Below are 27780 nucleotides of genomic sequence, written 5' to 3'. Positions count from 1 at the left end.
CTCCAAAATTACCACTGAACTGTCCCCTTTGACTCCTTACTCCCCCCACAGAAATCCAATCTCTTCTCCAGCTTTGCCAATTCTACCCTCAGAGAGCTGCCGAATATGGCTCCTCACCCAGGGGGACTAGACCAAGAATGTTCCGTTTCCTGTCTCTTCTTTTCCTCTGTTTTCTCCCCTGCCGTCTCCTCACCATTGCCCAGCCTTTCCCTCCAATCCCTTACATTCCATCTTCTCAGAGCCTTGATAGAGAGAAATGGGAAAATGGCATCTGGGTCCTTCCCCCCTCTACTTCTTGTTCCCTCTTCCTCCAGGTCACTGCCAGTTGCCACCAACAGCAGGAAAATTGGGTCTATGTTGTGTGCAATCCCCCCCAACTGTCTTCTCTCCCCCTCCCTCCCCCATCCTCCCTCCCTCCCCCCACAATGCACGCCGCCTTCAGCCCCAAACAAACTCCCAGCCTGAGCTTCCTGGTCCCCAAACTGCACCCCCTGCCTTTGCTCACGGCCCCCTTCCCCTCCCCTGCAATCCTCTCCCTCTGGGTTCCATCTTGCCTCGGGGGACCCCAAGCCCCCGCACAGGCTGAGCCCAAGGGCAGCCTCTAGGAGAGACCTTTCCCCCGTCTCCCAGTCGGGAGGGATCCCGGCTTCTCTCCATCGGTCCCTGATGCTCAGCACTTGCCCTTGGCAGAAGGGAAGCTCGTCAGGGACAGAGGCCGGGGGCAGAGATGGGGGCTGGGGGGGAGGAGGTCACTCTGTGCTCTGCTCTTCCCCCTGAGCTCCAGGAAGTGCCTGACCCAGAAGGGACACTCAGCAAGTGCTGCCCCACTGATTGATGCTTTCCCCCCCTCCCAGGTGCTAACAAAGGCCACGGGCAGAGTGGATGCTTCCCAGGTGCTTCCCATGTAATCTCATCAACTCCTCAAGGTGTATGCACTATGCTAATGAGGAGGAGTCTGCTGGGAGGGCTCAGAGAGGGGTCTCCCCGGGGGGAACCTGGGTGCCATTGCCCTCTGTGTCCCCGGGCAGGGGCTGAAAGCGGCCCATGGGGGGGGCCGAGGAGGGGCTGGGTGACTCGTGGGGGAGGCGGGAGGTGCAGGAAGTGACCGTGAGTAGAAGGGCCGTGGGGCCGGCAGGGGTGGGGGCGGCGCGGGGCCGGGAGGTAAGACTATACTTTCAGGGATCATTTCTATAGTATGTGACTAGAGAATTGTAGCTGAAAGTGTAGCACGGAGGTAACCACGAGGAGGAGCTGGAGCGTTCCCTTCTGAGCGTGAAGCCGGCTTGTGGTGCTGCTTCTCAGCAGTTGTCATTTGCCATTGATGATCGTTCTTCCCTTCCTTGGGGTTGGGTGAGAGGAAGGGAACGCAGGCTGAGTGGCTCCTCCATTATTAACTTGTGTTGTAAAGTCAGGCATGTTGATTCCTTTCCTTTAATGTTGAGTGAGGTAGAGGAGGAAAGCTGAGGAAACAGAAAGGCTGTCTGGGTGTCCCCGAAAACAAAACTGCCCTGGTTCTGCTCTCCTACGGGACTCACAACCTACACTCTTTCCCTGCCTCTCTACCCTTTACTCAGACACTCCTTTCACTTCTCATGGCCTTGACATAGCCCTCGCTCTTCCTTGGGGGGAGTTATCTGTCCTGTCCCGCCAGGTAAGCCCTGGTTCCTTGCTGCTTCTCTCACTCCCTGCCTCTTTTCAACCTTCCCCGTCTTCTAGCTGCTTCTTTGTTGCCTACAAATAGGTCTCAGTGTCTCTCCTCCTGAAAAATCCCTCCTTCAATCCTTCTGTCCCCACTGACTGTCATCCCATTTCTCTCTTGCCTTTGAAGTGCCCAAGCAAGAGAAAAACAGGGCAGCCAAAATAATAAAGTTTTAACAGCGTTTATTACTGACCAGGACTGATTCCCCAACACCAAGACTGGAGGGGTCAGGAATGAGTGGCCTCAGGGCCATATATTTATAGAAAGAAGAGACGGCAAAATATTTCTTGATACATTTGTCATAATAAAGGAATTTCTATTCTAAACAGGAGGCAAAAAGTTATCACTCTAAGGGGGTCATTCCCAGACAGCAATAAGCAGTATTGTTTTTTAAATAGCTTTTTATTTACAAGTTACATGCATGGGTAATTTTTCAGCATTGACAATCGCCAAACCTTTTGTTCCAATTTTTCCCCTCCTTCCCTCCTTTCCCCCCCTCCCCCAGATGGCAGGTTGACTGATACATGTTAAATATGTTAAAGTATAAATTAAATACAATATATGTATATATGTCCATACAGTTATTTTGCTGTATAAAAAGAATCGGACTTTGAAATAGTGTATAATTAACCTGTGAAGGAAATAAAAAATGCAGGTGGACAAAAATAGAGGGATTGGGAATTCTATGTAATGGTTCTTAGTCATCTCCCAGAGTTCTTTCCCTGAGTGTAGCTGATTCAGTTCATCACTGCTCTATTGGAACTGGTTTGGTTCATCTCATTGCTGAGGATGGCCAGGTCTGTCAGAATTGATCATCATATAGTATCGTTGTCGAAGTGTATAATGATCTCCTGGTTCTGCTCATTTCACTTAGCATCAGTCCATGTAGGTCTCACCAAGCCTCCCTGTATTCATCCTGCTGGTCATTCCTTACAGAACAATAATATTCCATAACATTCATATACCATAATTTATTCAGCCATTCTCCCATTGATGGGCACCCACTCCGTTTCCAGCTTCTGGCCACTAAAAAGAGACCTGCCACAAACATTCCTGCACATAAGGTCCCTTTCCCTTCTTTAAGATCTCTTTGGGAAATAAGCCCAGTAGTAACACAACAGCAGTATTTCTTTAAGCTTATCAGGTTGTCAAGGTCTCAAGACTCTCAGGACAGCACATCTGGGTTGTTAAAAAATACCATCTGCATTAGGGAGTGAAGAACTAATAATAAACTTCTAACTACAAAGATTCAAGATTATGTTTCTCACACTCCCATTTTGGGGCACTTTTCCACTTCACTCCCCCCTTTTCTTGAGGCGGTCAGAGACTGGACTCATTAGAGGCCAGGGAAGAGTATGTGACCTTAGCAACAAACAACTTAACTGCCTGGATCCTCTTCCTGATATACGTGGTTAGACAATTAATTAGGCACGGGGCAATCAGTGGAGCCTGCACAAATAGGGTAAGGGGCCCTGGCATGGATTCTGTCAATACAAAGTTATTATTAAATAAAATAAAATTTAAATTAAAAAAAAAAAAGAAAGAGGAAGAATAGGAGATCAACAATCACTATCATATCAAAAAGCAACCAAAGGTGGCAAAGTGCTCATGTGAGAACAAAAGGGAGGGAAGGGGAAGAAGAGCAAGAGCATTTCAGTCAAACCTAGAACTTCCATCTTTCCTAGAAGAAGATGTAGAAGCTACAGTAACAAAAGTAAGAAGCCTTTAGACAACAGAGGCATTGATTTGGGTCCTGAAGGACATTCTACACCCAAGTCCTTTGTTTTCTCTTCATGGGAAACCTGGATTCTAGTCAAGATTTGTAACTATATGACTTTGGGTCCCAACCCATTAGACAAATCAATTAACTCCCAATTTTATTTTCCTCACTAATACCATTATGAGATTGAACCTGACCATCACTTTGGAATCGTATTTATTATGAATTTATTCATTAACAGCGATATATACTTCAGTATACAAAGATTAACTCAAAAAACACAGCTTGTGTATAGGAAACTGAATTTATGTTGCAGATTTTTTTAACAATAAAGTAACAAAATTGCCTCAAAAAAAAAAAAAAAGAAATAGGGTAAGGGGGCCTATCAGGGAGGTCACAAGGAAGGTTACTCGGGGGAGCAATTGAAAAGTGACTGGGATCAGGACATTGATTGGTGTTGAGTGGTCTCCTCAATTCATTGTCTAACTGCAGAGAGGGACTCTCTCCTTACCCCAGAGTTGTTAGCATAGAAACAACAAGCTGCCCCGGGGCCACACGTACCCTACTTGCTTAAGATAGAGAAAATCTGGCCCTGACGATTCTGTAGGACGGCCTCCGCCAAGGAGTGCAGGGCATTCTCCAGGAAGGATAGGTGGGTTTCCAGGCCCTTTAAATCCTGGTGCTATCGGCTGGCTGTCCCCATGGATCAGGGCAGGGTCTCCACAGCTGTGGAGCCTGCTATCCCCAACCCCACTAGGAGGGGAGCTAGGGTAGGAGCAGCCCTCCTCACCTATCTAACAGACCAAACGCTGGGCCACCTTCACTGCTGAGGGGTTGGAGAGGATGGCCTGGGGGGGCCGGTCCCGTGGGGTTCCAAGGCAGAGCCACGAGGAAATCTGGTCAGGATCCAATCCCCCGGGGGGAGGTCCGCCCAGCAGGCTGGGGAGGGGGAGGCCCTGACCGCTGCCCGGTGTCCTGGAGGCCTGTAGGGACCTGAAAAGGGAACCATGCTGAGAGCCGTCTTGCCCCATGCGGGGAAGGATGGGGGTGGGGCACCGAATAGGCTCCTACCCAGGTCTGCTGGCTCCCAAGCAGGGCCTAGAAATGGGCTCCTGGTCACGCTTCTCCCTGACCCGAGGCCTGTGGTCCGCGGGCGCCTGGACCCCGAGGGCTGAGCCAGGGACCCAACAACCCCAGAAACAAAGGCCGGGCCGTTGGCAGACCCGAGGCAGAGAGGGAGGCCGGACCGGGGAGTGTCCCAGTCACAAGGTCCTTGGCCACGACCTGATGCAGATTTACGGGAAAGGCTTCGGGCCAACCTGAGAAGGTGTCGACAAAAAGCAAAAGAAAAGATGTCCTTGAACCCGGGTTTCTGTGTCCGTGAAATCCACTCACTCCCCGGTGAGAGAGTCCCGGGGGGCGCAGAGCAAGCACATGGGGGCCCAGGCGGGGTTCGCTCTGGCCCAGGTCGGGCAGGGGCGGCAGCAGCCTCAGCGAGGGATTCCTTCCCAGGTGAGAAGGGAGGCGGGTCACATGAGGGAGCCCCCCAAGTGAGTCAGAGAGGGCGGTTCTGAGACAAAGGCTCGCTCAAGGCTCTTGGAAGAACCACACGTCCTTGTGCAGGGCCCGCCAGCCCTGGCCACCAGCCGGGCCGGGGGATCTTGCGGTCTGTACGAGGGCCGGCTGCCCACAGGTCTCGTTGAATCCCCCTTATGTGGAGTTGGCAAATGTACAAGTAACTAACCCTAAGTTATATCAGTCCTAATGAACAGGAGGGGGGAGCCTGCAAACAGGGGAACTGAGGCAGAACAATTCAGGGGAACTGAGGTAGGGCCATTTAGGAAACTGGCACAACAGTTCAAATCATTGAATTACCTTCCTCTAGCTCAGGGGTCCTCAAACTTTTTAAATAGGGGCCCAGTTCACTGTCCCTCAGACTGTTGGAGGGCCGGACTATAGTAAAAACAAAAACTTTGTTTTGTGGGCCTTTAAATAAAGAAACTTCATAGCCCTGGGTTAGGGGGATAATCATCCTCAGCTGCCACATCTTCAGGCCGTAGTTTGAGGACCTCTGTTCTAGATACCTGGAAGGTCCCAGAACCATAATGTTGACCAGCCCTATTTGGGGCAAATAAACCGAACTAGAAGTAGAAAAATAACCTACATGGCGAGGGCGAGTCTCTCCCTCACAACCCCAGAGGCTCCCTGCTGCGGCGTGACGGATGGAGCCCCATCTCAGCCAGAGAATCCAGCTTGAGATGGACAGTGTTAGGTGGTCTGCAGTCATTTATGCACGTAACTCGGCCTCTGCTTATAGAGGGAGTAGCAGGGCCCAAGCCAGTGGTGCTGCCCACTCAGAGGGGCAACCTGCTCCAGGGGAGAAGGGGGAGGCCTGGAGTAGCTTCACCCGTCCCCGCCCAGGCTACAGATTTTTGAACAGAGCCATGAGAAGATGCACAGTGAGACCATCAAGGCAGACAAACTCCGGACGTTAGAGGCCTGAAACGTCCTTTGAGAACACTGAGATACAGTTAAGAACCTGGGGTTACAGGGCTGGAGACTGCCAAGTCCCAAGGTGCCTGATTTCTGGGTGTTTCAAAAAAGAAAGTGCCAAACCCTGAGTCTGCCAGGGCAACTCCAACAGAATAAGGGGTTTCAAGGTTAAAGCATAACCAGCAGTCACATCCCACTAGGTTTAAGCAAGGAGTAAAAACAAAAAAGGATGCTTAAAGGGCTTCTCATTCAGTATGAACTAGTGAGATAGGGGGTGGGCAGAAGTGCCTAGGGAAGGTGAACAGGAAACTAGGGGTTCCCATTCTTCCTCTTTCCCCAATTTCCTATCTCTTCTTCCATCCCAGTCTCAACACACAGTAACAAATGACCCTTTCAGGGTTTAACAGTCATTCATCAACCATTGCCCAATTCCCCATATCAGGCTATCAGGGGCAGGGGGCGAAGCGTCTCATCCGAAAAGTGCTTCATGGTAAAGGGCGAAGACAGTCTGAGAGAGAAAGACTGGTCCACAAGGACGGCTGCAAGATGTGGGGAGGCCAGAATAGACCGGCCAGCAGCTGCCCATGGAAAGCAACGTGCTTGTCTCGCAGACAGCCAAACACCTGTCAGCTGTAGTCCCAATAAAAACAGCAGTTGGGTTTCACAGACCACTGTTAATTGGCCTCTCATCATTTAGAAACCTTTAAAAACCTGAATATCTTTGGACACGAATGTCTAGTAAGAGATAGATGACCAGGCTAACCACTCATTTGCCCAGGTATTTAGGATACAATGATTCCATACACCCAGACTGGAAACAGCAAGGTATGACATGATTGAATTGAATTAACAAATTCTGCTGACCATTGGCTCCCATTAGGCACAGGAGGACAAAAACATGCAGAAATATGACTATAACATAATATAAAAACTGATCCTTCAGCACATACAAGACACGGGATAAAGTAACCCTAACCCAGTTATAGCCCAGGTAATTGTCCCACTAACCAGCAGAGGGTGGAGCTTAAAAACTCCCTATAAATATTAATTTCAAGCCCAACAAATTTTACCTCCAATAACAAATTCCATTGAACAACATTTCAGATAGATCCCAAACAGGTATTTACCATGACTTTATATTGCTAACAGCAAGAAATTTGTCCCAGTAAGTTCGCAACTTGTCTTTCATATCTAAGTAGGCAGTGGAATAAGTCGAACATTATACAAATCATTTTGCTTTAAAATAACCAATATGTAGAAAATTCCAAATTACATATTGCCCATAACAGAAACATTTTCAAACCAAAAAAACCCTATTATTTTCGGAAGTCCTTTAAATGATGGGCATGCAATCAATACAATCAATCAATATCCTATACAGAATATCTCAATATCACATAAAAGAATTTGAAAGAGTCTTTAAAACATCAATTAAACTTTTAAAAATAACTTTACCAAATCATAGATCACATTTGTGACTATATTCCTTAACCAAGGAAATCATTATGTGTCCAAAAAAACCCCAAAACAAATGTAGGCTGTCCCTTTAAAATCACAGTTCCTCCTGTCAGGTAGCTGTGACTTGATAAAATAAAAGGCTGAAACGCCCTTAGGGGCAGGATAGGGAGGAAGAGGGGGAAAAGAAGGTGAGCTAAATCTGCACAAAAGACTCCCTCCTCTTCCCACTCAAGTTTCCCCACATAGAAATCCTTCATTAACACCATTCCTTTTTCTCTTCCTCCTTAATTCTTCTTTTTCCCTCAGCTACATACTATAAAAACATTTTAACAACCCTTCTATTAGATGCTCCATTGCTAAAGTAGCATGAGTTGGATCTTTACCTTTGAAGACAAAAGATCCTCTCCCATTTCTCTTTCCTCACTCCTAAAATCCTTCAAACCTACAACTGCTTCTATAAATCAATCTTTCATAAATCACCATTATTCTCCTTTCCTTTTCCCTTCAGAAGTTTTAAGATTCACAATACAGTAAATAGCTAATGAATCTATAAAACCCACATGTCCAGCAAACATAACTCATAATGTTAAATTACCCCATGTTTCAGAAGCAAACCAAATAGTTTTTTTTTTTTTAAGTTTTTCTTCCTTCTGCCTGAGTGTTTCAAGGCCACTAGCAGAAACTTCTTTTTCCCAGGTGGCATTAAGCAGATATAGTTTTATCACCATTACTCCTCTCTAGCAGGCTTTGAAAGCCTGCTTTTCAGGGAAAACTTCCCCACCAGTTTAAAATAGTCAAATTTTTTTTTGTTCTTTCACTTACAAATTAGTACAACAGGTTAAAAAGTTTAAAAACACAAAAAAAATTTCTTTATACCAAACATAGTTGCAACATAGAAATAACCAATTGCCAAATTTCTTCACGATTGTTTTTAAAACTTAACAGAGCTCTTTAAATCAACACAACAGACAAGTCATAAACACAGAACAAAAATCACACAGACATGGGGCACAGTTACAACATTAAACAAAACATTTTAACATATACATACTAGGGGCTAGTCAGAAACCCTAGAAAATTAGAAACCTTGAATTTTTAAGTGAGTTGTTTTGTTCTGTGGAATTTCTTTCCATTTCACCAGTTTTATTTTTTAGAGAGCTATTTTCTTTTTCCAACTCACTAATTCTGTTTTTCAAGAATTTGATTTCTTTATCCACTCTATCCTTCAATGAGTGGGATGACTTATCCAGACTCTTTTGCCAAGCGTCCCTTTCCTTTTCCCATTTTTTTCTAGCTCTCTTGTGAGAGCCCTTTTAATTTCTTCTATGAGAGTCTTATGTGTTGAGGACCAGATCATATCCCCCTTTTGGAGATTCATCTGGGGACAGTCTGTTTTTAGTCTCCTCAGGGTTTAAAGTCTGCTCTCTATCCATATAGAAACTGTGTGGAATAGAGAGAGATAAGGTGAAGAACTTACAGGAATGTATGAATTCTTTTTCTGTATTTTATTATTTCTGTGTTTCTCCTATGACCTGTATAATATGTGCCGGCTCATATTTATTTGAGCCTTGGCCAGCTAGAAACATATTTACTTAACCTGAGCTGATGACATTTATTGATTATCAATATTTAGTCTATTACCTGGACCACTATCTGCTTGATAAAGCCTGAAGGCCTGATTTTCTGTTTGCTAGAAATCAGGAGATTTCAGGGAAACAGAAACTTTCCATTCCAATCTCCCCAAATAGCAACAACCAATTAGATGCCTCCCCCTCCCCTTCTCAATGCTCTCTTACTTGTGATGTAATTTCTTGTATAAAAGCTATGTATCTTTATTACTTCTTTAGCCCTCCTACTGCGAGCTTTCTCTTTCTTATCTCGCGATGGGACGGCTCATCCTCCAGAGGTTTTTAATAAACAACTTTTTTGCCTTCTACTGAGTGATCTCTGAGTAATCATTTTGGGTAAGGGTCTTCTATATCCCTCACAAGGCTATCAATAATTAAGAGTACGCTTCATTTTTTTGCTCACTTTATCAAAGAAGAGTCAAAGAAAACAAACTAACAAGAAAAACCAAATGGTCTGCCTTTTTTGGTGAGGGGATGGGGGGATGCTGGATGGTATTACTGAACTTCCTCTACAGACTGCAGGGGGCAGCAGCGAGGCAGGACAGCAATGGCTGCCTAACTTTGGGGGGTTATAGTCTTCACCCCCTGTGTTTTTAGCTTCTCTGCTTGTCTACTGGCTTGCTGCCAGGGCAAAGTAGCCAACACTGTGGTAAAGCTCCCCCCGCAGAGACGGTTGAGATCACACCCCACCCCCCTCCGTTCTGCTCGGCTGTGAGCTGCCTTCCGGGCTCTCGCTCTCACTGCCTGCCCTCAGCCTGCGCTGATCTAAAACCTTCCCGACCTCGAGCAAAAACAGACCTTTCCCGGCGAATTGCAAGGAAATCTTCTCTTGGTAACTATTTGTGGTTTTTTTTTTTTCAGTCAAGCATTAATTCTGAGGCTTGTCATGAAATGAATTATTCTGAGAGAAAAGACGGAGATTAAGTAGGGGTGTGTGTGTGTCCTCTCCCCAATCCTCTCCCTCTGGGTTCCATCTTGTCTCGGGGGACCCCAAGCCCCCGCACAGGCTGAGCCCAAGGGCAGCCTCTAGGAGAGACCTTTCCCCAGTCTCCCAGTCGGGAGGGATCCCGGCTTCTCTCCATCGGTCCCTGATGCTCAGCACTTGCCCTTGGCAGAAGGGAAGCTCGTCAGGGACGGAGGCCGGGGGCAGAGATGGGGGCTGGGGGGGAGGAGGTCACTCTGTGCTCTGCTCTTCCCCCTGAGCTCCAGGAAGTGCCTGACCCAGAAGGGACACTCAGCAAGTGCTGCCCCACTGATTGATGCCCCCCTCCCAGGTGCTAACAAAGGCCACGGGCAGAGTGGATGCTTCCCAGGTGCTTCCCATGTAATCTCATCAACTCCTCAAGGTGTATGCACTATGCTAATGAGGAGGAGTCTGCTGGGAGGGCTCAGAGAGGGGTCTCCCGGGGAGGGGGGGGGACCTGGGTGCCATTGCCCTCTGTGTCCCCGGGCAGGGGCTGAAAGCGGCCCATGGGGGGGACCGAGGAGGGGCTGGGTGACTCGTGGGGCAGGCGGGAGGTGCAGGAAGTGACCGTGAGTAGAAGGGCCGTGGGCCCGGCAGGGGTGGGGGCGGCGCGGGGCTGGGAGGTAAGACTATACTTTCAGGGATCATTTCTATAGTATGTGACTAGAGAATTGTGGCTGAAAGTGTAGCACGGAGGTAACCACGAGGAGGAGCTGGAGCGTTCCCTTCTGAGCGTGAAGCCGGCTTGTGGTGCTGCTTCTCAGCAGCTGTCACTCGCCATTGATGATCGTTCTTCCCTCCTTTCGGGTTGGGTGAGAGGAAGGGAACGCAGGCTGAGTGGCTCCTCCATTATTAACTTGTGTTGTAAAGTTAGGCATGTTGATTCCTTTCCTTTAATGTTGGGTGAGGTAGAGGAGGAAAGCTGAGGAAACAGAAAGGCTGCCTGGGTGTCCCCGAGAAAATAAAACTGCCCTGGTTCTGGTCTCCTATGGGACTCACAACCTACACTCTTTTGCTGCCTCTCTACCCTTTACTCAGACACTCATGCAAATCTGGGCCTTTTCCTTTCACTTCTCAGGGCCTTGACATAGCCCTTGCTCTTCCTTGGGGGGAGTTATCTGTCCTGTCCCGCCAGGTAAGCCCTGGTTCCTTGCTGCTTCTCTCACTCCCTGCCTCTTTTCAACCTTCCCCGTCTTCTAGCTGCTTCTTTGTTGCCTACAAATAGGTCTCAGTGTCTCTCCTCCTGAAAAATCCCTCCCTCAATCCTTCTGTCCCCACTAACTATCATCCCATTTCTCTCTTGCCTTTGAAGTGCCCAAGCAAGAGAAAAACAGGGCAGCCAAAATAATAAAGTTTTAACAGCGTTTATTACTGACCAGGACTGATTCCCCAACACCAAGACTGGAGGGGTCAGGAAGGAGTGGCCTCAGGGCCATATATTTATAGAAAGAAGAGACGTCAAAATATTTCTTGATACATTTGTCATAATAAAGGAATTTCTATTCTAAACAGGAGGCAAAAAGTTATCACTCTAAGGGGGTCATTCCCAGACAGCAATAAGCAGTATTGTTTTTTAAATAGCTTTTTATTTACAAGTTACATGCATGGGTAATTTTTCAGCATTGACAATCGCCAAACCTTTTGTTCCAATTTTTCCCCTCCTTCCCTCCTTTCCCCCCCTCCCCCAGATGGCAGGTTGACTGATACATGTTAAATATGTTAAAGTATAAATTAAATACAATATATGTATATATGTCCATACAGTTATTTTGCTGTATAAAAAGAATCGGACTTTGAAATAGTGTATAATTAACCTGTGAAGGAAATAAAAAATGCAGGTGGACAAAAATAGAGGGATTGGGAATTCTATGTAATGGTTCTTAGTCATCTCCCAGAGTTCTTTCCCTGAGTGTAGCTGATTCAGTTCATCACTGCTCTATTGGAACTGGTTTGGTTCATCTCATTGCTGAGGATGGCCAGGTCTGTCAGAATTGATCATCATATAGTATCGTTGTCGAAGTGTATAATGATCTCCTGGTTCTGCTCATTTCATTTAGCATCAGTTCATGTAGGTCTCTCCAAGCCTCTCTGTATTCATCCTGCTGGTCATTCCTTACAGAACAATAATATTCCATAACATTCATATACCACAATTTATTCAGCCATTCTCCAATTGATGGGCATCCATTCATTTTCCAGCTTCTGGCCACTACAAAGAGACCTGCCACAAACATTCCTGCACATAAGGTCCCTTTCCCTTCTTTAAGATCTCTTTGGGAAATAAGCCCAGTAGTAACACAACAGCAGTATTTCTTTAAGCTTATCAGGTTGTCAAGGTCTCAAGACTCTCAGGACAGCACATCTGGGTTGTTAAAAAATACCATCTGCATTAGGGAGTGAAGAACTAATAATAAACTTCTAACTACAAAGATTCAAGATTATGTTTCTCACACTCCCATTTTGGGGCACTTTTCCACTTCACTCCCCCCTTTTCTTGAGGCGGTCAGAGACTGGACTCATTAGAGGCCAGGGAAGAGTATGTGACCTTAGGAACAAACAACTTAACTGCCTGGATCCTCTTCCTGATATACGTGGTTAGACAATTAATTAGGCACGGGGCAATCAGTGGAGCCTGCACAAATAGGGTAAGGGGCCCTGGCATGGATTCTGTCAATACAAAGTTATTATTAAATAAAATAAAATTTAAATTAAAAAAAAAAGAAAGAGGAAGAATAGGAGATCAACAATCACTATCATATCAAAAAGCAACCAAAGGTGGCGAAGTGCTCATGTGACAACAAAAGGGAGGGAAGGGGAAGAAGAGCAAGAGCATTTCAGTCAAACCTAGAACTTCCATCTTTCCTAGAAGAAGATGTAGAAGCTACAGTAACAAAAGTAAGAAGCCTTTAGACAACAGAGGCATTGATTTGGGTCCCGAAGGACATTCTACACCCAAGTCCTTTGTTTTCTCTTCATGGGAAACCTGGATTCTAGTCAAGATTTGTAACTATATGACTTTGGGTCCCAACCCATTAGACAAATCAATTAACTCCCAATTTTATTTTCCTCACTAATACCATTATGAGATTGAACCTGACCATCACTTTGGAATCGTATTTATTATGAATTTATTCATTAACAACGATATATACTTCAGTATACAAAGATTAACTCAAAAAACACAGCTTGTGTATAGGAAACTGAATTTATGTTGCAGATTTTTTTAACAATAAAGTAACAAAATTGCCTCAAAAAAAAAAAAAAGAAATAGGGTAAGGGGGCCTATCAGGGAGGTCACAAGGAAGGTTACTGGGGGAGCAATTGAAAAGTGACTGGGATCAGGACATTGACTGGTGTTGAATGGTCTCCTCAATTCATTGTCTAACTGCAGAGAGGGACTCTCTCCTTACCCCAGAGTTGTTAGCATAGAAACAGCAAGCTGCCCCGGGGCCACACGTACCCTACTTGCTCAAGATAGAGAAAATCTGGCCCTGACGATTCTGTAGGACGGCCTCCGCCAAGGAGTGCAGGGAGTTCCCCAGGAAGGATAGGTGGGTTTCCAGGCCCTTTAAATCCTGGTGCTATCGGCTGGCTGTCCCCATGGATCAGGGCAGGGTCTCCACAGCTGTGGAGCCTGCTATCCCCAACCCCACTAGGAGGGGAGCTAGGGTAGGAGCAGCCCTCCTCACCTATCTAACAGACCAAACGCTGGGCCACCTTCACTGCTGGGGGGTTGGAGAGGATGGCCTGGGGGGGCCGCTCCCGCGGGGTTCCAAGGCAGAGCCACGAGGAAATCTGGTCAGGATCCAATCCCCCGGGGGGAGGTCCGGCCCAGCAGGCTGGGGAGGGGGAGGCCCTGACCGCTGCCCGGTGTCCTGGAGGCCTGTAGGGCCCTGAAAAGGGAGCCATTAGTACCATGCTGAGAGCCGTCCTGCCCCACGCAGGGAAGGATGGGGGTGGGGCACCGAATAGGCTCCTACCCAGGTCTGCTGGCTCCCAAGCAGGGCCTAGAAATGGGCTCCTGGTCACGCTTCTCCCTGACCCGAGGCCTGTGGTCCGCGGGCGCCTGGACCCCGAGGGCTGAGCCAGGGACCGAACAACCCCAGAAACAAAGGCCGGGCCGTTGGCAGACCCGAGGCAGAGAGGGAGGCCGGACTGGGGAGTGTCCCAGTCACAAGGTCCTTGGCCACGACCTGATGCAGATTTACGGGAAAGGCTTCGGGCCAACCTGAGAAGGTGTCGACAAAAAGCAAAAGAAAAGATGTCCTTGAACCCGGGTTTCTGTGTCCGTGAAATCCACTCACTCCCCGGTGAGAGAGTCCCGGGGGGCGCAGAGCAAGCACATGGGGGCCCAGGCGGGGTTCGCTCTGGCCCAGGTCGGGCAGGGGCGGGCAGCAGCCTCAGCGAGGGATTCCTTCCCAGGTGAGAAGGGAGGCGGGTCACATGAGGGAGCCCCCCAAGTGAGTCAGAGAGGGCGGTTCTGAGACAAAGGTTCGCTCAAGGCTCTTGGAAGAACCACACGTCCTTGTGCAGGGCCCGCCAGCCCTGGCCACCAGCCGGGCCGGGGGGATCTTGCGGTCTGTACGAGGGCCGGCTGCCCACAGGTCTCGTTGAATCCCCCTTATGTGGAGTTGGCAAATGTACAAGTAACTAGCCCTAAGTTATATCAGTCCTAATGAACAGGAGGGGGGGGCCTGCAAACAGGGGAACTGAGGCAGAACAATTCAGGGGAACTGAGGTAGGGCCATTTAGGAAACTGGCACAACAGTTCAAATCATTGAATTACCTTCCTCTAGCTCAGGGGTCCTCAAACTTTTTAAATAGGGGCCCAGTTCACTGTCCCTCAGACTGTTGGAGGGCCGGACTATAGTAAAAACAAAAACTTTGTTTTGTGGGCCTTTAAATAAAGAAACTTCATAGCCCTGGGTGAGGAGGATAATCATCCTCAGCTGCCACATCTTCAGGCCGTAGTTTGAGGACCTCTGCTCTAGATACCTGGAAGGTCCCAGAACCATAATGTTGACCAGCCCTATTTGGGGCAAATAAACCGAACTAGAAGTAGAAAAATGACTTACATGGCGAGGGCAAGTCTCTCCCTCACAACCCCAGAGGCTCCCTGCTGCGGCGTGACGGATGGAGCCCCATCTCAGCCAGAGAATCCAGCTTGAGATGAACAGTGTTAGGTGGTCTGCAGTCATTTATGCACGTAACTCGGCCTCTGCTTATAGAGGGAGTAGCAGGGCCCAAGCCAGTGGTGCTGCCCACTCAGAGGGGCAACCTGCTCCAGGGGAGAAGGGGGAGGCCTGGAGTAGCTCCACCCGTCCCCGCCCAGGCTACAGATTCCTGAGCAGAGCCATGAGAATATGCACAGTGAGACCATCAAGGCAGACAAACTCCGGACGTTAGAGGCCTGAAACGTCCTTTGAGAACACTGAGATACAGTTAAGAACCTGGGGTTACAGGGCTGGAGACTGCCAAGTCCCAAGGTGCCTGATTTCTGGGTGTTTCAAAAAAGAAAGTGCCAAACCCTGAGTCTGCCAGGGCAACTCCAACAGAATAAGGGGTTTCAAGGTTAAAGCATAACCAGCAGTCACATCCCACTAGGTTTAAGCAAGGAGTAAAAACAAAAAAGGATGCTTAAAGGGCTTCTCATTCAGTATGAACTAGTGAGATAGGGGGTGGGCAGAAGTGCCTAGGGAAGGTGAACAGGAAACTAGGGGTTCCCATTCTTCCTCTTTCCCCAATTTCCTATCTCTTCTTCTCTCCCTTTTTCTCCCAGGCAAATGGGATCATCCAAAAAGCAAATAAATTGTCCAACAACCATCCCACATATAAATCCCAAGAGTGAGTTTTTATACATATCAGAGCAGGATTTCCCCAAAACCATTCAAACATAACTGCAGGAGTTACACAATTTTAACAATTTCCATCCCAGTCTCAACACACAATAACAAATGACCCTTTCAGGGTTTAACAGTCATTCATCAACCATTGCCCAATTCCCCATATCAGGCTATCAGGGGCAGGGGGCGAAGCGTCTCATCCGAAACGTGCTTCATGGTAAAGGGCGAAGACAGTCTGAGAGAGAAAGACTGGTCCACAAGGACGGCTGCAAGATGTGGGGAGGCCAGAATAGACCGGCCAGCAGCTGCCCATGGAAGCAACGTGCTTGTCTCACAGACAGCCAAACGCCTGTCAGCTGTAGTCCCAATAAAAACAGCAGTTGGGTTTCACAGACCACTGTTAATTGGCCTCTCATCATTTAGAAACCTTTAAAAACCTGAATATCTTTGGACACGAATGTCTAGTAAGAGATAGATGACCAGGCTAACCACTCATTTGCCCAGGTATTTAGGATACAATGATTCCATATACCCAGACTGGAAACAGCAAGGTATGACATGATTGAATTGAATTAACAAATTCTGCTGATCATTGGCTCCCATTAGGCACAGGAGGACAAAAACATGCAGAAATATGACTATAACATAATATAAAAACTGATCCTTCAGCACATAAAAGACACAGGATAAAGTAACCCTAACCCAGTTATATCCCAGGTAATTGTCCCACTAACCAGCAGAGGGTGGAGCTTAAAAACTCCCTATAAATATTAATTTCAAGCCCAACAAATTTTACCTCCAATAACAAATTCCATTGAACAACATTTCAGATAGATCCCAAACAGGTATTTACCATGACTTTATATTGCTAACAGCAAGAAATTTGTCCCAGTAAGTTCGCAACTTGTCTTTCATATCTAAGTAGGCAGTGGAATAAGTCGAACATTATACAAATCATTTTGCTTTAAAATAACCAATATGTAGAAAATTCCAAATTACATATTGCCCATAACAGAAACATTTTCAAACCAAAAAAACCCTATTATTTTCGGAAGTCCTTTAAATGATGGTCATGCAATCAATACAATCAATCAATATCCTATACAGAATATCTCAATATCACATAAAAGAATTTGAAAGAGTCTTTAAAACATCAATTAAACTTTTAAAAATAACTTTACCAAATCATAGATCACATTTGTGACTATATTCCTTAACCAAGGAAATCATTATGTGTCCAAAAAAACCCCAAAACAAATGTAGGCTGTCCCTTTAAAATCACAGTTGCTCCTGTCAGGTAGCTGTGACTTGATAAAATAAAAGGCTGAAACGCCCTTAGGGGCGGGATAGGGAGGAAGAGGGGGAAAAGAAGGTGAGCTAAATCTGCACAAAAGACTCCCTCCTCTTCCCACTCAAGTTTCCCCACATAGAAATCCTTCATTAACACCATTCCTTTTTCTCTTCCTCCTTAATTCTTCTTTTCCCCTCAGCTACATACTATAAAAACATTTTAACAACCCTTCTATTAGACGCTCCATTGCTAAAGTAGCAGAAACTTTGGGTGGGGGGGTGGGGGGTGGGAATGGGGCATGAGTTGGATCTTTACCTTTGAAGACAAAAGATCCTCTCCCATTTCTCTTTCCTCACTCCTAAAATCCTTCAAACCTACAACTGCTTCTATAAATCAATCTTTCATAAATCACCATTATTCTCCTTTCCTTTTCCTTTCAGAAGTTTTAAGATTCACAATACAGTAAATAGCTAATGAATCTATAAAACCCACATGTCCAGCAAACATAACTCATAATGTTAAATTACCCCATGTTTCAGAAGCAAACCAAATAGTTTTTTTTTTTTAAGTTTTTCTTCCTTCTGCCTGAGTGTTTCAAGGCCACTAGCAGAAACTTCTTTTTCCCAGGTGGCATTAAGCAGATATAGTTTTATCACCATTACTCCTCTCTAGCAGGCTTTGAAAGCCTGCTTTTCAGGGAAAACTTCCCCACCAGTTTAAAATAGTCAATTTTTTTTGTTCTTTCACTTACAAATTAGTACAACAGGTTAAAAAGTTTAAAAACACACAAAAAATTTCTTTATACCAAACATAGTTGCAACATAGAAATAACCAATTGCCAAATTTCTTCACGATTGTTTTTAAAACTTAACAGAGCTCTTTAAATCAACACAACAGACAAGTCATAAACACAGAACAAAAATCACACAGACATGGGGCACAGTTACAACATTAAACAAAACATTTAACATATACATACTAGGGGCTAGTCAGAAACCCTAGAAAATTAGAAACCTTGAGTTTTTAAGTGAGTTGTTTTGTTCTGTGGAATTTCTTTCCATTTCACCAATTTTATTTTTTAGAGAGCTATTTTCTTTTTCCAACTCACTAATTCTGTTTTTCAAGAATTTGATTTCTTTATCCACTCTATCCTTCAATGAGTGGGATGACTTATCCAGACTCTTTTGCCAAGCGTCCCTTTCCTTTTCCCATTTTTTTCTAGCTCTCTTGTGAGAGCCCTTTTAATTTTTTCTATGAGAGTCTTATGTGTTGAGGACCAGATCATATCCCCCTTTTGGAAATTCATCTGGGGACAGTCTGTTTTTAGTCTCCTCAGGGTTTAAAGTCTGCTCTCTATCCATATAGAAACTGTGTGGAATAGAGAGAGATAAGGTGAAGAACTTACAGGAATGTATGAATTCTTTTTCTGTATTTTATTATTTCTGTGTTTCTCCTATGACCTGTATAATATGTGCCGGCTCATATTTATTTGAGCCTTGGCCAGCTAGAAACATATTTACTTAACCTGAGCTGATGACATTTATTGATTATCAATATTTAGTCTATTAGCTGGACCACTATCTGCTTGATTAAGCCTGAAGGCCTGATTTTCTGTTTGCTAGAAATCAGGAGATTTCAGGGAAACAGAAACCTTCCATTCCAATCTCCCCAAATAGCAACAACCAATTAGATGCCTCCCCCTCCCCTTCTCAATGCTCTCTTACTTGTGATGTAATTTCTTGCATAAAAGCTATGTATCTTTATTACTTCTTTAGCCCTCCTACCGCGAGCTTTCTCTTTCTTATCTCGCGATGGGACGGTTCATCCTCCAGAGGTTTTTAATAAACAACTTTTTTGCCTTCTACTGAGTGATCTCTGAGTAATCATTTTGGGTAAGGGTCTTCTATATCTCTCACAAGGCTATCAATAATTAAGAGTACGCTTCATTTTTTTGCTCACTTTGTCAAAGAAGAGTCAAAGAAAACAAACTAACAAGAAAAACCAAATGGTCTGCCTTTTTTGGTGAGGGGATGGGGGGATGCTGGATGGTATTACTGAGCTTCCTCTACAGACTGCAGGGGGCAGCAGCGAGGCAGGACAGCAATGGCTGCCTAACTTTTGGGGGGGTTATAGTCTTCACCCCCTGTGTTTTTAGCTTCTCTGCTTGTCTACTGGCTTGCTGCCAGGGCAAAGTAGCCAACACTGTGGTAAAGCTCCCCCCGCAGAGACGGTTGAGATCACACCCCACCCCCCTCCGTTCTGCTCGGCTGTGAGCTGCCTTCCGGGCTCTCGCTCTCACTGCCTGCCCTCAGCCTGCGCCCGATCTAAAACCTTCCCAACCTCGAGCAAAAACAGATCTTTCCCAGCGAATTGCAAATTTGTCTTCTCTTGGTAACTATTTGTGTTTTTTTTTTTTTTTCAGTCAAGCATTAATTCTGAGGCTTGTCATGAAATGAATTATTCTGAGAGAAAAGACGGAGATTAAGTAGGGGTGTGTGTGTGTCCTCTCCCCAATCCTCTCCCTCTGGGTTCCATCTTGTCTCGGGGGACCCCAAGTCCCCGCACAGGCTGAGCCCAAGGGCAGCCTCTACGAGAGACCTTTCCCCCGACTCCCAGTCGGGAGGGATCCCGGCTTCTCTCCATCGGTCCCTGTGCTCAGCACTTGCCCTTGGCAGAAGGGAAGCTCGTCAGGGACAGAGGCCGGGGGCAGAGATGGGGGCTGGGGGGGAGGAGGTCACTCTGTGCTCTGCTCTTCCCCCTGAGCTCCAGGAAGTGCCTGACCCAGAAGGGACACTCAGCAAGTGCTGCCCCACTGATTGATGCCCCCCTCCCAGGTGCTAACAAAGGCCTCGGGCAGAGTGGATGCTTCCCAGGTGCTTCCCATGTAATCTCATCAACTCCTCAAGGTGTATGCACTATGCTAATGAGGAGGAGTCTGCTGGGAGGGCTCAGAGAGGGGTCTCCCCGGTGGGGGAACCTGGGTGCCATTGCCCTCTGTGTCCCCGGGCAGGGGCTGAAAGCGGCCCATGGGGGGGGGCCGAGGAGGGGCTGGGTGACTCGTGGGGGAGGGGGGAGGTGCAGGAAGTGACCGTGAGTAGAAGGGCCGTGGGCCCGGCAGGGGTGGGGGCGGCGCGGGGCTGGAAGGTAAGACTATACTTTCAGGGATCATTTCTATAGTATGTGACTAGAGAATTGTGGCTGAAAGTGTAGCACGGAGGTAACCACGAGGAGGAGCTGGAGCGTTCCCTTCTGAGCGTGAAGCCGGCTTGTGGTGCTGCTTCTCAGCAGCTGTCACTTGCCATTGATGATCGTTCTTCCCTTCCTTGGGGTTGGGTGAGAGGAAGGGAACGCAGGCTGAGTGGCTTCTCCTTTACTAGTTTCTGTTAAAAAGAAAGAGACTCGTTTTTCTTTCCGCTTTGTTTTTTCCCTTAGGTAAGTTGGTTTTCCTAATTGGCTCAAACCCCTAGGTAGACTCTGGCAACTGGAGTAGCTTAGCTTTAGTGAATAGTGCTTGAGGTTGAGAAGGTTCGCTCGCTTCCCCCATTAATTTACGTTTTAAAGTTAGGGTCTAATTACTCTCCCTACTTCTCTTTCTAGTAGTTAAGCTGGAGTTTCTAGTTTTAAAAAGTCAGTTTTCCTCATGGTAAACGTGATGGAGGTGGGGGAGGAAGTGAAGCAGAGAAAAATGAACATTTATATGTGTGTCTGGTTATCACAGCTATACTTGTGTTGCTTTATGGCACAGAAGGGCTTGCTTTGGGTTCTGGGTTGCTCTCACCTATGGCACTTCATGTCCCACACCAGTGAAGGGATTCTAAGGAGAATGGTCAGTCAGTGGAGGGACTGCATACCTCCAGTGGGCCTCAGCTCATTATTTATTTTGTCTTTCTTCTATCTGTGTTTTTGCATTTACCTTTAGCAAAGTTGCAGGATACAAAATAAACCCACAGAAGTCATCAGCATTCTTATACATCACTAACGAAATCCAACGGTCGAGTTACAAAGAGAAATTCCATTTAAAGTTAACTACTGATAGTATAAAATATTTAGGAATCTATCTGCCAAGGGAAAATCAGAAACTTTATGAGCAAAACTACAAAACTCTTTCCACACAAATTAAGTCTGATCTAACCAATTGGAAAAATATTAAATGCTTTTGGATTGGGTAAGCAAATATAATAAAGATGACAATACTACCTAAACTAATCTATTTATTTAGCGCTATACCTATCAGAATCCCAAAAAACTTTTAATGACCTAGAAAAAATAACAACAAAGCTGTTTTTTCATTTAGGAGTAATATTATTCCTTATATGTAATAGTTCTCTGGGAGGTGTAGATGAAAAGTATTATGGAAAAATTTAGGTAATGTAAAAAAAAAAACCTCTCAAAATAGCAATGCACTTTATTTTTTAAAAAAATGATTAAAAATGGAAATGATTGTAATTTTGCTTTGGATATGATTGGTCTTTACTGAACCCCAATCTCTGCTATTGGCTTTTTTTCCTTTTCAGTATAAGATTTGTCTCCTTCCATTGCCCCCATTCACTTCCTCCTCTTTCCTCTTTGTGCTCCTCTCCTTCATTCTATCCCCTTCTTCACTTTACTTCTCTCTGTCCATCTTCCTTTAAAAGTAAATGTTTTTCTGGAAATTAGTATGGCAGAAATTAGGCACGGACCCACACAACACCATATACTAAGATAAGATCCAAATGGGTCCATGATTTAGGCATAAAGAACGAGATTATAAATAAACTAGAGGAACATAGGGTAAATTTACCTCTCAGACTTGCAGAGGAGGAAGAAATTTGTGACCAAAGATGAACTAGAGACCATTACTGATCACAAAATAGAAAATTTTGATTATATCAAATTAAAAAGCCTTTGTACAAACAAAACTAATGCAAACAAGATTAGAAGGGAAGCAACAAACTGGGAAAACATTTTCACAGGTAAAGGTTCTGATAAAGGCCTCATTTCCAAAATATATAGAGAATTGTCCCTAATTTATAAGAAATCAAGCCATTCTCCAATTGGTAAATGGTCAAAGGATATGAACAGACAATTTTCAGAGGAAGAAATTGAAAGTATTTGTAACCACATGAAAATGTGTTCCAAATCACTATTGATCAGAGAAATGCAAATTAAGACAACTCTGAGACACCACTACACACCTGTCAGATTGGCTAAGATGACAGGAAAAGATAGTGATGAATGTTGGAGGGATGCAGGAAAACTGGGACATTGATGCATTGGTGGTGGAGTTGTGAACGAATCCAACCATTCTGGAGAGCAATCTGGAATTATGCCCAAAAAGTTATCAAACTGTGCATACCCTTTGATCCAGCAGTGCTACTACTGGGCTTATATCCCAAAGAGATACTAAAGAAAGGAAAGGGACCTGTATGTGCCAAAATGTTTGTGGCAGCCCGGTTTGTAGTGGCTAGAAGCTGGAAAATGAAAGGATGCCCATCAATTGGAGAATGGTTGGGTAAATGGTGGTATATGAATGTTATGGAATATTATTGTTCTGTAAGGAATGACCAGCAGGATGAATATAGAGAGGCTTGGAGAGACTTACATGAACTGATGCTAAGTGAAATGAGCAGAACCAGGAGATCATTATATACTTCGATACTGTATGAGGATGGATTCTGATGGAAGTGGATTTCTTCGACAAAGAGAAGATCTAACTCAGTTTCAATTGATCAATGATGGACAGAAGCAGCTACACCCAAAGAAAGAACACTGGGAAATGAATGTAAACTGCTTGCAGTTTTGTTTTTCTTCCAGGGTTATTTATACCTTCTGAATCCAATTCTCCCTGTGCAACAAGAGAACTGTTCGGTTCTGCACACATATATTGTATCTAGGATATACTGTGACATATTTAACATGCATAGGACTGCTTGCCATCTTGGGGAGCGGGTGGAGGGAGGGAGGGAAAAAGTCGGAACAGAAGTGAGTGCAAGGGATAATGTAAAGAAAATTTTTTCAAAATAAAAAATAAATAAATAAAAGTAAAGATTTTTATTTCAGGGTTTTAGTGGATTTTATTTTATTTTCCTTTTTCCACTTTTCCTCTAATTCTAAGGGACTAGAGCAACTTTCTTTTACGATTTCCCAAAGTAAGATATCTACAATTGTAAATAGATGTGTGTGCCTGTAGTTATGGTGTTCAGATACTCTAAATGATTCTTGAATTTCTTCCCCTTCATCTATCTGCCAGATCAATTGCTCTGAGATACCTAACATTTACTTCGATTTTTTCAGTCTTTGATTTTGATATTCTTTTAATTGGCTCCTAAAATAATTAGTTTCTTTTTGGTCCATTCTAATTGACTACACTTAGGGAGCTATGTGTGTGTGTTTGGGGGGGTGGGGTAATAGGTGGAGAGTACCAGATGCCAGTGCAGATAAGCTGGTCCTTCCATTCTGTGAAGAACAATTATTTTGTCTAGACAAAAGTTAGGTTTGAACATCAATCTAAATGTGTTGTTCTGAGAAAGATCAAGGACCAAAAGGATTGTCAGTTTTACAAAGGAAAAAAAAAACCTTCCTTCCACAGATTTCTGTGGCTCTGAATTGCATTCAGAAGCAAACTGGAGAACTATTTAAGATCTGGGAGATGAAAATGGCAAACCTGGATGAATGAAAAGGGAATCTTAATCTAGCGGCAGTCTAAGAACATCACTTAGAACAGGAAGAATAATACAGGTCAGGCCAGTAGCCTTTGATTATGGTTCTACTCTTCCCTGGAAGAGAACTTATACAGTAGCCACAGTTGTTGAGCTTCTGTTACTTCTTCCTAGACTTTTATCTCCTCACTTGGGTTCTAAAGCATTGGTCTCCCTAGAAACTCCTTTCATCTCTGAGACTACTCACTTCTCAGTCTTCTTGGCTGATTCTTTGTCAAGGGTGAGGTATACTGTTTCCTTGTCTTGATTGTCTTTATTTGCTATCAGCACTCAAATAAATCTTGCCCTATTTCTCTAAATTCTGATTTCCTTGTTTCAGCCCTTCCTTTGGGGGTGGGGAAGGGGAGATGTCTGTAATATCCAGCATTGCTAACCCCTGTTTCCTTCCTGCTTCTCTAACTCTACTTCTTTTCAATCTTCCCTGTCTGCTAGCTGCTTCTTTGTTGCCTACAAATGTCTAAGTGTCCCATCTCCACAACAAACCCTCACTTAATCCTTCTCTCCCCAGTGATTGTCGACGCATTTGTCTCTTGCCTTTTTCTGGCTAAAATACTGAAGAAAACCCTGCTTCTTATACTTTCATATTTCTTAACTCTCTACTGACTGGCTTCCAACCTCATCATTCAACGAAATTGCTCTTTCCAAAGTTACATGGAATGGTCTTCCCTCAAATCTCATCCTTCTTGACCTCTCTGAAGCTCTTCACACTCTATCAGTAACTCTTCTCCTTGATACTTCCCCTCCATTTACTTTTTAGGGATGCTACTCTCTCCTGGTTCTCTTCCAACCTATTATTCTGGGTTTTCTTCTATTTTCCCTCACTTCTATTGGACGCATGATCTCAGGAGTTCTCATGAATTTAGTTATCATTACCATACAGATAATTGTAGGGAGCTGGAACTCTGGAGAAGCATACTTGAAACAAGGTGTTAACTCAGAGGAATTGATAAGACAATGGTTATGTAGTTTAGCATGGTGATTAATAGTTCTCTAGTTCAGTACATGAACTTAGTATTTAATATAATTCTACAAGATTGACCCCTATTATACAAGATTGACATAATTATGATGATGTAATTATAATAGAGTATATAAGAGCCAACAAGAACTGGACGAGAGACATTCACTCCATTTCCCACCACCTTGGTGGCTGGCCTGTCCTCCTTCATTTCTCCACTGAGACCAAGGTCCGTCTGAAAGGCCTCCAGAAAGCTAGCCCCAGCCCCAGGCAAGGAGACAGACTGTGAAGGAGACCAAAAAAACCCAAAAACTGTGACTATTCTCATGGAGATTACACAGCTGAAAAGAAGGCTGGTCCAAAGACCTTCAAAAAACCAACCAGAACATTATAGATAATGCTGAAATGTGTTTATCCAAGGCAAACCTTTCTTCTAATCTCCCATCTCCAATTTACCAGTAGACAAATCAATATGACCCAAACTGAATTTTTTTTTTAGCTGTTTTTTTTTTTAATTTTAATAGCTTTTTATTTACAAGTTACATGCATGGGTAATTTTACAGCATTGGCAATTGCCAAACCTTTTGTTCCAATTTTTCTCCTCCTTCCCTCCATCCCCTCCCCCAGATGGCATGTTGACCAATACATGTTAAATATGTTAAAATATAAATTAAATACAAAATAATTATACATGTCCAAACCATTATTTTGCTGTACAAAAAGAATCGGACTCTGAAATAGCATACAATTAGCCTGTGAAGGAAATCAAAAATGCAGGCGGGCAAAAATAGAGGGATTAGGAATTCAATGTAATGGTTCTTAGTCATCTCCCAGAGTTCTTTTGCTGGGATAGCTGGTACAGTTCATTACTGCTCCATTGGAACTGATTTAGTTCATCTCATTACTGAAGAGGGCCAGGTCCATCAGAATTGATCATCATATAGTATTGTTGTTGAAGTATATGATGCTCTCCTGGTCCTGCTCATTTCACTCAGAATCAGTTCATGTAAGTCACTCCAGGCCTTTCTGAAATCATCCTGTTGGCCATTTCTTACAGAACAATAATATTCCATAACATTCATATACCACAGTTTACCTAACCATTCTCCAATTGATGGACATCCTTTCATTTTCCAGCTTCTAGCCACTACAAACAGGGCCGCCACAAACATTTTGGCACATACAGGTCTCTTTCCCTTCTTTAGTATCTCTTTGGGGTATAAGCCCAGTAGAAACACTGCTGTATCAAAGGGTATGAACAGTTTGATAACTTTTTGAGCATAGTTCCAAATCGTTCTCCAGAATGACTGGATGTGTTCACAATTCCACCAACAATGTATCAGTGTCCCTGTTTTCCCACATCCCCTCCAACATTCCGCATTATCTTTCCCTGTCATTGTAGCCAATCTGACAGGTGTGTAGTGGTATCTCAGAGTTGTCTTAATTTGCATTTCTCTGATCAATAATGATTTGGAGCATCTTTTCATATGGCTAGAAATAGTTTCAATTTCTTCGTCTGAGAAGTGTCTGTTCATATCCTTTGACTATTTATCAACTGGAGAATGGCTTGATTGAATTTATTTTTTCTTAAAAAACCTTTTCCCTAGCTTTCTTTTTATGGTTGAGAAGACCACCATTTTAAAAATCACACAAAATTACTACTTATGTCCCCTTTGACTCCTTACTCCCCCCACAGAAATCCAATCTCTTCTCCAGCTTTGCCAATTCTACCCTCAGAGAGCTGCCCAATATGGCTCCTCACCCAGGGGGACTAGACCAAGAGTGTTCCGTTTCCTGTCTCTTCTTTTCCTCTGTTTTCTCCCCTGCCGTCTCCTCACCATTGCCCAGCCTTTCCCTCCAATCCCTTACATTCCATCTTCTCAGAGCCTTGATAGAGAGAAATGGGAAAATGGCATCTGGGTCCTTCCCCCCTCTACTTCTTGTTCCCTCTTCCTCCAGGTCACTGCCAGTTGCCACCAACAGCAGGAAAATTGGGTCTATGTTGTGTGCAATCCCCCCCAACTGTCTTCTCTCCCCCTCCCCTCCCCCATCCTCCCTCCCTCCCCCCACAATGCACTCCACCCTCAGCCCCAAACAAGCTCCCAGCCTGAGCTTCCTGGTCCCCAAACTGCACCCCCTGCCTTTGCTCACGGCCCCCTCCCCCTCCCCTGGAATCCTCTCCCTCTGGGTTCCATCTGGCCTCGGGGGACCCCAAGCCCCCGCACAGGCTGAGCCCAAGGGCAGCCTCTACGAGAGACCTTTCCCCCGTCTCCCAGTCGGGAGGGATCCCGGCTTCTCTCCATCGGTCCCTGATGCTCAGCACTTGCCCTTGGCAGAAGGGAAGCTCGTCAGGGACAGAGGCCGGGGGCAGAGATGGGGGCTGGGGGGGAGGAGGTCACTCTGTGCTCTGCTCTTCCCCCTGAGCTCCAGGAAGTGCCTGACCCAGAAGGGACACTCAGCAAGTGCTGCCCCACTGATTGATGCCGCCCCTCCCCCCCCAGGGGCTAACAAAGGCCTCGGGCAGAGTGGATGCTTCCCAGGTGCTTCCCATGTAATCTCATCAACTCCTCAAGGTGTATGCACTATGCTAATGAGGAGGAGTCTGCTGGGAGGGCTCAGAGAGGGGTCTCCCCGGGGGGAAACCTGGGTGCCATTGCCCTCTGTGTCCCCGGGCAGGGGCTGAAAGCGGCCCATGGGGGGGGCCGAGGAGGGGCTGGGTGACTCGTGGGGGAGGGGGGAGGTGCAGGAAGTGACCGTGAGTAGAAGGGCCGTGGGCCCGGCAGGGGTGGGGGCGGCGCGGGGCTGGGAGGTAAGACTATACTTTCAGGGATCATTTCTATAGTATGTTACTAGAGAATTGTGGCTGAAAGTGTAGCACGGAGGTAACCACGAGGAGGAGCTGTAGCGTTCCCTTCTGAGCGTGAAGCCGGCTTGTGGTGCTGCTTTTCAGCAGCTGTCACTTGCCATTGATGATCGTTCTTCCCTTCCTTGGGGTTGGGTGAGAGGAAGGGAACGCAGGCTGAGTGGC

At 45.4% G+C, this 27780-nt stretch overlaps 1 long non-coding RNA gene and 4 other non-coding genes across 5 annotated transcripts; all 5 read left to right on the top strand.

Moving 5' to 3' along the window:
• Positions 1 to 1163: 1163 nt before the first annotated feature.
• LOC127563710 (small nucleolar RNA U3) lies at positions 1164 to 1380 on the top strand. The gene has a single exon (XR_007954140.1). It is a non-coding gene; the product is annotated as a small nucleolar RNA U3 (small nucleolar RNA).
• Positions 1175 to 27723, top strand: LOC127558727 (uncharacterized). Its single transcript, XR_007952966.1, has 2 exons — positions 1175 to 1234; positions 27635 to 27723. It is a non-coding gene; the product is annotated as an uncharacterized LOC127558727 (long non-coding RNA).
• On the top strand, positions 10588 to 10804 carry LOC127563712 (small nucleolar RNA U3). The gene has a single exon (XR_007954142.1). It is a non-coding gene; the product is annotated as a small nucleolar RNA U3 (small nucleolar RNA).
• LOC127563706 (small nucleolar RNA U3) lies at positions 20243 to 20459 on the top strand. Its single transcript, XR_007954136.1, has one exon. It is a non-coding gene; the product is annotated as a small nucleolar RNA U3 (small nucleolar RNA).
• On the top strand, positions 27564 to 27780 carry LOC127563709 (small nucleolar RNA U3). Its single transcript, XR_007954139.1, has one exon. It is a non-coding gene; the product is annotated as a small nucleolar RNA U3 (small nucleolar RNA).

Source organism: Antechinus flavipes, chromosome 4, assembly GCF_016432865.1.
Source record: "Antechinus flavipes isolate AdamAnt ecotype Samford, QLD, Australia chromosome 4, AdamAnt_v2, whole genome shotgun sequence".
Lineage (NCBI taxonomy): Eukaryota > Metazoa > Chordata > Mammalia > Dasyuromorphia > Dasyuridae > Antechinus > Antechinus flavipes.
The sequence above is the reverse complement of the archived record's forward strand: the minus strand, read 5'-3'. Positions and strand labels throughout refer to the sequence as shown.